Genomic DNA, 11,376 nt, shown 5'->3' on the forward strand with positions numbered 1-11,376 from the left:
TTACACTACACTCTCAAAGGAAGATTTACACTTCTGGGAGAAGAAAGTTTTGGACACAGCTGGTAAAGAACCCAATTTGAAAATTGGAATAGTTGCCATGTGTTTATTTCTTCTCCATCTGCTTTTGATCACTTCTCTCCAGCTCTGGAGAGTCTTCAGCTAATGGGTAGGATTTTCACTTTAGCTTTGAAAAGCTGATGGTTTCAAGACTTAATTAAAAGTAGCACTTGCAATGATTTATGAATTGCACAGGGAGGTACCCACACCAAACTACGGCTGTAGGGTAAATGGTGCTGCTCCAGCTTTGGGAAGAGCCCTGACTTGGATCAGGAGCTCTGGTTGTGGCTACAAGCTGAAATGGACACTCAGGAGTGATTATTTACAGCCCCTCTCCCCTGCCTCACATTCCCACCTTTCTTGAAAAACACTGATTTATCTTCTGTTTAAATGCCATAAGGAGAAGCTCAGTCCCTGGGGAAGCAAACCAGGAGCTCAGGTAACCTCCAGCTGGGTACCTATGGTGGGATTTACTGGGAAAGGGTCACCCAAGGCCCCGTGCCCCTCACAGCCCTTCCATGAGCGTTCTCCCATTAAACCAGGATTACTGTGGTGAATTGTGCAATTGGATTTTCGAGCCAAGCGTCCTCAGTAGAAAAAGGCACGATGCAAAGCTAAATAACAGATGAATGATTTCAACAGAAAAATGTAACACATTGCCCAGAGGAGCCTGGTGATGTCATTTACCTCATTTTCCCTGTGCCTGAGATGATGTGCTGCTTCCAGCGAAAGGTGAAAGTCTGCTCACCCCTCCGCATCCCTGTGCACTACAAATTAAATCCAGATGAGGCTGACTTTGATTTAAACACCCTTGCAGGAGGAACATCGGCGAGCTAATTAAACTTGCAGCAGTTCACCTTTGTGAGAGCTTAATTAGCTGATATACTGCCTTCTCTATATTTATCTTGTGTTTCTTGCAGAGATGTGTGTGGAGAGGGGGGTTGATTTGTGGGTTGTGTAACCACGAGTGTGCATAAGCTCTTCAGTTCATCTCCCTGGAATGCTGGGGTGGTGTTGGATCAATGGTTGATTCTTTCTTTTTTTACATGGAGCCTGAATATCGAAGGTCCCTGAGTGTTTTCAGAGCCACAAGCCATAATTTTAAACTGAGTTGCACCATGAGATGTGTCAATCACTCCCAGTGCTTGAATTGCTGGTGCATGGCCAGAGCCTTGTGCATCACCCCTGCTGGTGTTTGGATCGGGAGCACAAACTCCCACTTTGATGAATGGTCTTTGCTTCCAAAGCACGTCCTCTGTACTTAAAATAAAGTACAAAAGCCACTGAAATCCCACCTCAGCCCTCTGCACAGCACATGCCTTGCAGCAACTTTCCTTCTTGACTGGATTTCTCGGGCTGTTAAACTTCTTCTCTCCTTCTCTCCCTCCCCTCTGTTCTTTCTCACGTGGGGATGTGGTTGCTGGTTTTCAGTGCAGATGGAGCAGGTGTTACCAATGCATCAGTTCAATGAAAATCTCAAGAAAAAGCTTAAATTCATGAGGTTTTAAAGAGGATTTGTTTTCATGTTTGATTTGTTTGTGAATTACCAATTTCCTTTTTTACATCAGCTGAAAATACAAGGTTTACAAATTCACATTTAAAAGAATATAAAATATAGGATGTTTCATGGCTCCACAATTTGTAGTTTTAGAGGAAAGGCATTCACAAGCCAGCTTTGTGAAGGTTGGGTTTAGTGGCTTTTCTTCATGTTTAAAATTTTTTAGGCAGGAATCACTAAAATCCTACAAAATCCCGCCTTGGTAGCCCAGGCTAAACCCAGCAACTCAGCCTTACCTTCTCTCTTTGGATGGTTTGAGAGCTCACATCCCAAACAACTGAACATCATTAAATCTGCAGCTGCTGTCACTGCTGGACTTTTACTCTCTGCACCCAGAAACTTTCCCCTCCTCCTGAGAGCCTGGTGTGACCAGTGGCTCCACTGACAACAGCTCACACAGCCCAGAGTGCAAACAATATCTCAATTCATCAGTGTAACTCCAAATAGTGTGGAAATAACAGATATCTATTAAGGTCAGGTCACCTTTCATACATATCCTGAGAAAAGTCACTGTGCTCCCCTGTAATATTTAATAAAAGTATGTAAAAGTCATGTAAGTTGCACAGAGCACTGCAATCCTGGAAAAGAACTGCTTTAAAAGTACTTATATCACTGCCTTCCCCCAAAAACTACCAGGGCTCTTGGAGAATACCTGGGAGCAGTCCATAATAGGGCAATAAATATTCATCAGGGCTTTGGTAGATGGCTTTGGAGGACTTCTAATTACCTCTAATTACGCTTACAAAGCGTCCCTTGCGCACATTTAACTAGTTCAGACTTTTCTGCTTGTCAGTTCTTTCCTCCCCTGAAGGGCAGCTCTGGGCTCTGCTCACACCTGGCATTGGCACACACAGCCAGGAGGAGGATCCAGGGGAAGGAGGTGGGAATTTAAAAAAGGAAACTTCGAGGACTGTCCTGCCCGAGGTGCCAAACCTGGGAAATGCAGGGAAATCCAGCCTCTTCCCAGCAGTGGGGGGAGCGAGGCTGGCACCTTCAGGGTGCAGAGCACAGCCTGAAAATATGGATTCTTGTGGAAATCTTTGCCCTGTTTGGGACAACATCGTATTTTCCCAGGAACTAAGCTTGCCAAGAGTGGTGGTGGCCACTATTTGATGTGTGGGTGGTGATTTGGTGGCAGCAGCAGCCCAGCTCTCCAGGAGGTGCTGTCAGCCCAACTTTCCCAAGGGCCCTACCCTCATCCACCCTGCCAGGGATGCCCGTAGCCAGTCGAGGGCAATCTCTAGCCTTGGCTGCCTTAAACACTCAGCATCTTCATGGGAGATGGAGTACAAATTTAAATTTAAATTTTTTGGTGCTCTTTTTCCCTAAAAACAAAGGCATCTTTTGTGGCATCTGAGGGGTGAGGCCAGCCTTGGCAGGGCTGGATCATGTGGTGTGGATAAAGGAAAAGGATGCGCAGAGCTCTGAGCTCCCACTTTGGGACCAGCACTGCTGGCCCCCTTGAATTCCACCTACACAGACATCTTTGCAGGGACCATTTTGCAGGAATCCACTTTCCCATTTAATCGATTTTCATGGCTGACAGCTGCATTATTTGGGTAAAGATGTTTACATCTTGGATAATCACCAAGAAATTGAAGTGCTGACTAGAGTGAACCATCCCCTCAAACATTTGGGGAATTGCTCGTAATCAGTTGTTGCTATGACTCTGGACACTTTTCCCTGTATCCTAGCAATGATTGTCTCTGGCTGAAGCTTTGGCTGCTACATTTGGGATCCTGATGGGAATATTCCGACTGTCAGCCCCCTGCCTGCCCTTGTGCCGTCTCTTTCACGTCTGATCTCCTGCCCTGCTCCACAAAGCTGGTAACTCGCCTCAGGCAACGTCATTCCTTTCGACACAGCAATTTACACCTTGCTGAAGTGAATGGGGTATTAGAATAACATCACTTCTGCGAGGGACCTGACTGGATTTTTAATAAACCGTGGTGTGATGGGAGCTTAGGAGTCACCGGCCACAACAGAGAGGAGCCACTCGCTGCCTTCCAAACCACTGTCAGCAAATTCCCCCTCAAAAGCCTCATTGACTTCTGACTGCATAATTTATACATTCGTGTTTTCCTTCTGAGAACAGAGGACCAAACAATGATGGTGCATTGAAGCGAGAATCCCTCAATGAAACACTTTCATGAATTCCAAAGCACCTTCACTCGCAGGAGTGAAAAAATAACCAAATCTCAGCAATAAAAAAATATTGCTGTTGTGTGGGTCGTCAGATCTAGAAAGTTTTTCACACTTCCAGAAAACACCATATTCCAGAGAAGAAGAGACCATGATGAGATGGGACCAGAGGTTTGGCTTTCTCTGCTCGTTTACCCCCTGGAATTCTGCAGCAGAGTCACTGGCAGAGGCTGAATACTGATGCCAGGGGAAGGGCTGAGGTTCAGGGCTGCCAGGTCTTGGGGTTACACCACAGAGCTTGTGATGTCTCACCAACAGCCTCAGACACTGAAGGGAAATAAATATCTGACAAACTCTGTTTTTTTCCCTTCTTATAGCCATAAAAAATCTTAGTGAGGAAGTGAAGTGTATGATCTCTGTAGGATGGGGGTAGGAAGGATTGCAAAGAACCTCATACCCATGTTTAGTCCTATGGTTTTAAAGAAAAACTCCTGCTCTTTGGACTATGACTCATGTTTGTGGGCGCTTTTTTATGCTAAGTGGTCAGCACTTTCTTCCTCACACAAAGCAAGGCTCAGCTCAATGATTTGAGTGTTCATTAAGGATTGAGATGAGAAATGTCTCTCCATGAGAAGAGAGATCCCTCACAGGAGCCTCTTCTGCTGCAGGTGTTTGAATACATGGAGCAAAATGGCTCTTCAGCCCTGCAGCACAGCCTTTGTATTTGCTATTACAGTTGATTGATTTTTCACTCTGTGCTGTGTGGAGCTGTCTGATTTCCATTTACAATCTCCATTGTTAAAGGAATTTATGGGTTACAGGAGATATGTTGCATGTTATATGATATATATCCTAAGCCATAGGATCAAACTCAACTGCTGCCACATAGGAACAGCTCTTTATCCAACAAAATTTTCATCCCACAAAATGGACATAACCAGTGATTTCAATGTTGTCCTGTTCCAAGAACCTGGCTTGATTCCCCTGCCATTAACAGGAGCATGACTGAGAATATTTAAGAATTGCAAATATTCTATTATAAGCACTTTCTGGATAGGCAGAGGGAATAATTTTTTTCCATGCCCATCTTTTCTTCCTTTACACAAATTTAACTTCTTGCTGCAACCCACAAATTAGTCAGCTCCTGTCTGACTGCAGTAAAATGCTTTCAGCAGGTATACAAGAAAAATAATGTTACCACCGGCCTTGCTACTAACAGGGGGTTTTGTTATTTCCTGCTCATTTATCCACACTTGTTTTTGTATTAAATAGTCTGGGGAGTCCTTTTTAATTTCTGTCCTAGTCTATAATGGCAAAATTTGAAAGAATAGATAACTTTTACTCCTGATGGTGTGGATAGTCCTGAGGACTCCCAGGAAAGTAAGTTATGTTGTGGTTTTGGAGATGGGTTAGAAAAAGAAATATTCGAGTGTCCGTGTTTCCAAACTTCTATCCCCAGCTCATTCTGTGCAATTTGGTTGCATTTCCATCCTCACAGATGAAAGGAGCTGGTTGATCTTGCTCTTTGGGTGTGGGTAATCCCACACAAGAGTTTTGAACGTGGAGCAGGAGATTGCTCAGACCAAGAGTTGTGTTCCCCAAGGGAAGGAGCCATTTGATTTCTAAACCCAGAGGCCAGAGCTGGGAATGGGTTTTTATTCCTCCTCCAAATTCCATTCAGAGCTGAATGTGTGATCTGTAACCAGTTTCCAGTTGGAAACATGCTACAGGAGATCAAAAGAGGAATATTTCATCCCCTCAGAGAATAAACTTTTATGTGTATTGCTCAGTGTATAAAATATCTTCTTCCTGTTGAACAGTGAAATAAAAATGACATGACTGCTTCCATGTGCCAAGAGCATTTTCAGCCTGAGCCAGCCCAAAGGCCCAACTTGGTATTTTCAAGTGTCAATCAAAGATGCTTTTCCTTCAGCTGGTGCAGGGTCCAACAATGGGACATATGGGACACCAGTCTGTGCCAAAAGAAGAAGAATAGAATCAGGAATAAAATATGTCAAAGTATCTTCATGCTAATTCCAAGCTCTACAGTCATCATGATGGGAGTTGCTGTAGCCATGCCAGCCCAATCATCTTGCTTGGAAAAATTAGAAGCAGTCCAGGTATAAATATCCCTGAACTTTTGGATGTTTAGAGTGGCAGGATGAGGCCAAAGACATCATGATAAATTGTTTTTGTATAAAAGTGCAAAAAATAACTGAGTTCCTGAATAGCATGAGACTGCTGTGGTTTTCTGACAATACTTTGGTGGGCATGGTCCAGATTTCCAAAGATATCCAGGCACTTGAAATCAAGTGTTTGTGCTCCTCTACTCTGACTGAGCAGTGAGTAGTGCTGTAAATAACTGCTGTGCAAATACAGGTTTGTACACGAATCTGAAGTAAAAGCCAGTGTGTTGTCAACATGCAGGACAAGAAGCTGTAATTTTAGATGAAGACGCTATATTTTTGGGGAAATCTGTGGGAAATGGGTGCCTTTTGGAAAAACTTCCTCCTTAATCAACAACATTCTTGTGATCCAGAAAACTGTGGGAGGAACAGATGGCTGATGTTTCTTTTTGTGTGGGCCAGGCAGCAGGAAAAGAATAGAAGCCAGTGTCTTAATGAGCAGAGAGATGTGAGCCTGAAGGTACCAGAAATGTGGGAGGAGGATGCAGACAAATCAGGCTCAACCTTCCTGGTTATCCAAACTCTTTCTCATCTGTTGCACAAAAAGAGATGTGAAAGGGAAAAAAAGATCTTTGGCCTGAATCCAGACTTAGGGCACCTTTTTCTGGAGCTCTTGGATTGTCCCCTCTCCACCTTCCCAGGTGCACACTGGGGAGAGCATGTACCAGTATGGTGAGCATGGCCACAGCTTGTCTGCAGCCATAACAGATGATGCTCTGAATCCTCTTTATTATTTCTCTCTTAACTTTGAACATAAACTTTATAGTAGGTATGAAAGGTATCTCAACTGGCTTGATCGTAGCTAAACTACCAGACAGCATCTCAGCAACTTCCAGTTCCAAAAAATTCAACACAAAACACCACTTTTCCTTTCCTGTTTGTGCAGCACTTCTGAAGATTCACATCCTAAGATTGTCTGTGAGCTATATATGAATGAATCCAGTAAATAAAGAAATTGATGGAAAAAGAAAAAGCTGGAAAAGAACTGCCACTACAACATCTACTGCAGGAAGATTTTGGACAGTGCTTAAGGAAGTCTAAACATGAGACTGTTTCCATCCCAGCTCTTTCTAAATTAGGAAAGAAAACAAATGCTGTTGAACTCTGGAAATCAGAAATCAGAGTTTCAGGGTTGCTTCCAAAGCTGTGGGAAAGCTGCCCTTATTATTTGCCACACAGGCAAGGCAGGACCCTGGTGCCAATGAGTGTGAGCCAGTTACTACTCAACTATAATTGAGATTTAAGAGCTATCATTTCCTATTGGTTAACCAAGGAAATATTTATGGCCAAAGCTTTGTGCCAAGCACAATATTTATGACCAAGTTTTTACCACTGGCTGCATTTTTTTTTAATGCTGATTTTTGCACAGAGGACACAGATCACATTCACACTGATGTGGGCAAGAAAATGAAGGCTGAAGTCATCAAGACAGAGCCTGGAGCAGGGTCTACCTCTGGCAAAGCTCATTTCTGTCTTCACAGAAGCCTTGGTGAGGGCACTTGAGGTATTTCAGGCTCAGATCACTCTTCTCTCCATGCCTGGCTAAAATATCCTCTGTTCAGGGAGCTGAGGCCTGGTGTGGGAGTTGTTCTAGGTCATGGCTGTGCAGTGGCATCAGGAGCTTCAAATCAGGAACCTCCTGAGCTCCACTGATACAAGCAGGGGTGGCTGGAGAAGCTCCCAGCTCCTGCTGTCCATATGGACGGGCAGGTTCTGCACCTGACCTGCAGAGCCCCGGCTGCTCAGCAGGGTTATGACACTTCCCATCACCAGGCCAGGAGCTCAGGGGAGGTTGTAACTTACTCAGTCACCTCATCCAGCTAATTCCACCCTGTTCTCATGAGGCCTGGCTTTGCCTGTAGCCTGCAGCACCCTCGGACAGGTTTGCACTGGCTGGAAAGTTGTGATGTGTTGCTGGGGCTGACCGGGGAGAGGAAAGGATTTGTCAGTCACTCAACTTCAGATTTCCTCAGTGAGTAAATTGGGCAGTGTTTGCCCTCTGGTGAGGAAGGACAAGAGCCTAATTTAGATCCACAAAGCTGAGCAGTGAAACCAAAGCTATCCTTGGAGAACAAACTTGTCTGGAGAAACATGCTTCAGTTCTCTAATTTAAAAATCCATCTTCATAGATCTTAAGTGAAAGCTGCCTCCCTGCTCTTTATGGGCTCTTTACAATGGAGTCTGGCATTTACAAATAAGATGTAGAGGTTCATCTGATCTGTAACACAAGCCCTTTAGTAGCTGCAGAGCTGGAAATCTTAATGAGGCCATGACTTTCTTCTTTGCTTCATTTCCTCTTTCAGTGTTTGGCTCACTTTGTTTGTTGCTTTGTTTAAGCACAGCCAGAACCGTAAATCCTCCTGTTGCTTCATTAATAAAGAGCCTTATTCAGAAATTCGCAGGATATGCCTGAGTGAGCAACAGGAAGAAGAGAAATCCAGAGAGGAAGAAATGTGTGGATTATTGCGTTTTGTTGGCATGATGAATCATGGGTTGGAGAAGAAGAGAATAAATGTGTTGCTGTGGAGGACAGAGTCTGGAGACAGAAGGAATGAGAGAATTCCCCCTGCTCTCCATCAGCACAGGCTGTTCAGAGGTAAATACAACTGGGTTCTCCCCAGAGCTTCGTTATAGAGTTAATCCTGCAAGGTTCAACCCTTAGCTCCCAGCCCAGCAATGCGTGACAACTCCAAGGCAACACAAAAGGTTAATGCATCAGGGCTCTTGTGCTGGGATTGAAATCCTAATGAGCACACAGAGAGGAGGGGGAGATGCTTCATTAACCACACTGCCATGTTGTGGGGTGTGCCCATCTCTGCTCCAAGCCCCACCGAGCATCTCCTCATGTCTGGAGCCGTGGGGCTGCCCTGGCTCAGCACTGGGGGGGCCTTGATGCCTTGGAGCGGCCACCTGGAACAGAGGCTAGACAAGATTAAGAGAGTAAAAGCACATATTTATTAAAGACCTTCAATAGGTACACCTTGGGCAGTCAAAAGCCTCCAAGAGGGGCTACACCCAACACGGACAATGGTCACGAGTTTTTCAGACAATTGTAAGTTTGGTCCATTTACATATTACAATCCTCCAATTACAGCTTCAGCTAATGAAGAAATATACTCCCAGTTTCCCCCCCCTCCCCCCAATTTACTTTTTGTTTACACTTTTCAGGGCCTGAGGCAGTAGGGTGTCCTTGAGTTTCAGGCCCAGAGAGTTGTTTTGTATTCTGAATAAAATGGGAAGGCAGTAACTAACAGACTGTGGAGCTTTAGAGTTCTACACTAAAGAAGTACAGGCTCAGAAAAATATAAAAGCTAAAATCCTAAGGCATCAGCCTGACTGGACAATGTGTGCCTGTGGTATACTCAGGGCTGGGCTGCCAGGTGTTTACTCACTGTGTGCACCTAGAGAGGGTCTGGAGGGGAATCACATGGGAGATGCAGCTTTGGAGCATCTCAGATGTGCTGGCACACCTGGGCTCTCACTGAGAGTGAGGTTTAGCAAAGCCATGCAGGGCCTGGTCAGTGCCCTGAGGGTGCTCCAGGAAATAATAAGGGGATATGGTAGAATTCTGTGGCTGAAATCCATTCCATAGCCAACTTCCAAGAAGGCAAGAAGACTTGGAAAAGCCTGGGCTCCGTAATTGTAGTTACTGCTTTGGAAATAATCATTCCTACATTTACAGGCAACATCTCTCCCTCTTCTCCCTGTGCTCATTACAATTTGAATTATTTTACATTCCTACACTGTTATTTTACCGTTGTTCTTAGTCCCATGCAGGTGTGTCAGCTCCCCTGCATGGCCAGAAGTCTCTTGCAGAGTAAAAAATCTTTGATTTAGTTAAAAATGTCTTTCAAAACCTTCTTTCACTTCAGAAACAAATTGAAATGAATATGAATAAATCAGAGTCACTCTTGAGAAGCCAGCAGTACCTCACAGGTTTCCCCAGATGCAGCTAGAGCCTGCTCTGCTCAGAAACAGCCCTGTATGTCCCTCTGCTCTGCTCATTCCAGTGCACATCTCACTGAAAGGAGATCTCTCCCCTTTCACTGTTGCTTTTCTTCCTTCTGCTTTTGCTCCACCTGAAGCCTCCTAAAGCCATTAGGAACAGGAGAGGGAAATCTTTATCACAGGAACAGACAGACAAGGAAAAAAATCCTGATCCCCTTTGAATGCAAAGATGGTGTTTCTCAAGCATTCCATTAACCCGGCTGTCCCCCGTGCCAAGCCCATAATGGGCAACAGGTAAGGAGATATTATCATTATAATGTCTCACTCTGGTAGATTTAAACATCCAGATGACATTTTACAAAACAAGCAGAGGTCAAGGGCTGCCTCTGGAGGGCTGGCTCTGGAGGGCTGGCTGTGACATCCAAGACAAGATCATGGAGAGAAAGCAAATTCAAAGGAAATGTGCAGTCCTAGGATTCCCTGGCATTGCAGCTGCTTCTGCCTCCTCGAGCAGCTGATTTTTTTTCAACATTGAATAAGTGATGGCAGGAGAGGTGGCTTAGGCACAATTTATGTGCAGGCATCCACCTCTCAGGGACCTTCCATCTGTTTCTGCCAATGTCTTCTATAGAACAACAATTACTTGAGAAAGGGTTAAAGTAGACAAGAGATTTCCAGGAGTGCAGAATGCAAGAAGGCACAGTCAACACTTACCAGATCCTTGCAGAATCATGGAATTCCACTAAATGGCCCAAAACTGAGCCTGTTATTGGCTTGCCCTTTTTCCAAGGACAAGTCTGAGATTTCAGTGGAGACCTTGGAGAGACACTGCCTTGTTTCTGTTTTGTTCAGTCTAAAATCTTCAGTAGCTGGGATGTTTGAATCAGCTTTTGTGAACATCTGGATCACCCAAATTACCCACGTCTTTTTCAGACAAAGGAAGATAATAATAATGAGGATACTCAGAGTGGGGTCCCTGGAAATCAGGCTGGGGTTGCAGCTCTCTACCACAATAAAAAAAAATCATTAAAACCTTTAAATGTCATCTTTTGTTCCAGTCAGAGACCTTTGCACATGTTCCAGTGGAAGTCATCACCTTCCAAATACACACAGGAGCTGATGGAAATTTTGTTATGGCCCAACGATGCAGAAAGAAACTGGCAGTGAGATTTAATAAGGTCACTTCAAGGCACAGAAACCACTGTAAAATATGCTCATTTCCCACATGGCCAGCGAGGTGAGGGATAAATGTTTCACTCATAGGAAATAGTGATTTACAATTAATTTCCAAAGGAAGGAAATCCTTTTTTAATCAAAATAATTTATAGGGTTAATCTAAAGGCAGTGTTTGCTTGCCAGTACGGAAAGCCAGGCAAGGTGAAGATGGATGGGGTTTGTCCATGGGATTTGAATCAGCTCCGCACAGGAGGGCCTGTAGTCAAGGATACCTGTATTATTTATGGCCAAGATTTTCAAAAGGGAATA

This window comes from Pseudopodoces humilis, chromosome 19, assembly GCF_049639895.1.
Source record: "Pseudopodoces humilis isolate 2021_Gansu_Grassland_sample_001 chromosome 19, ASM4963989v1, whole genome shotgun sequence".
Lineage (NCBI taxonomy): Eukaryota > Metazoa > Chordata > Aves > Passeriformes > Paridae > Pseudopodoces > Pseudopodoces humilis.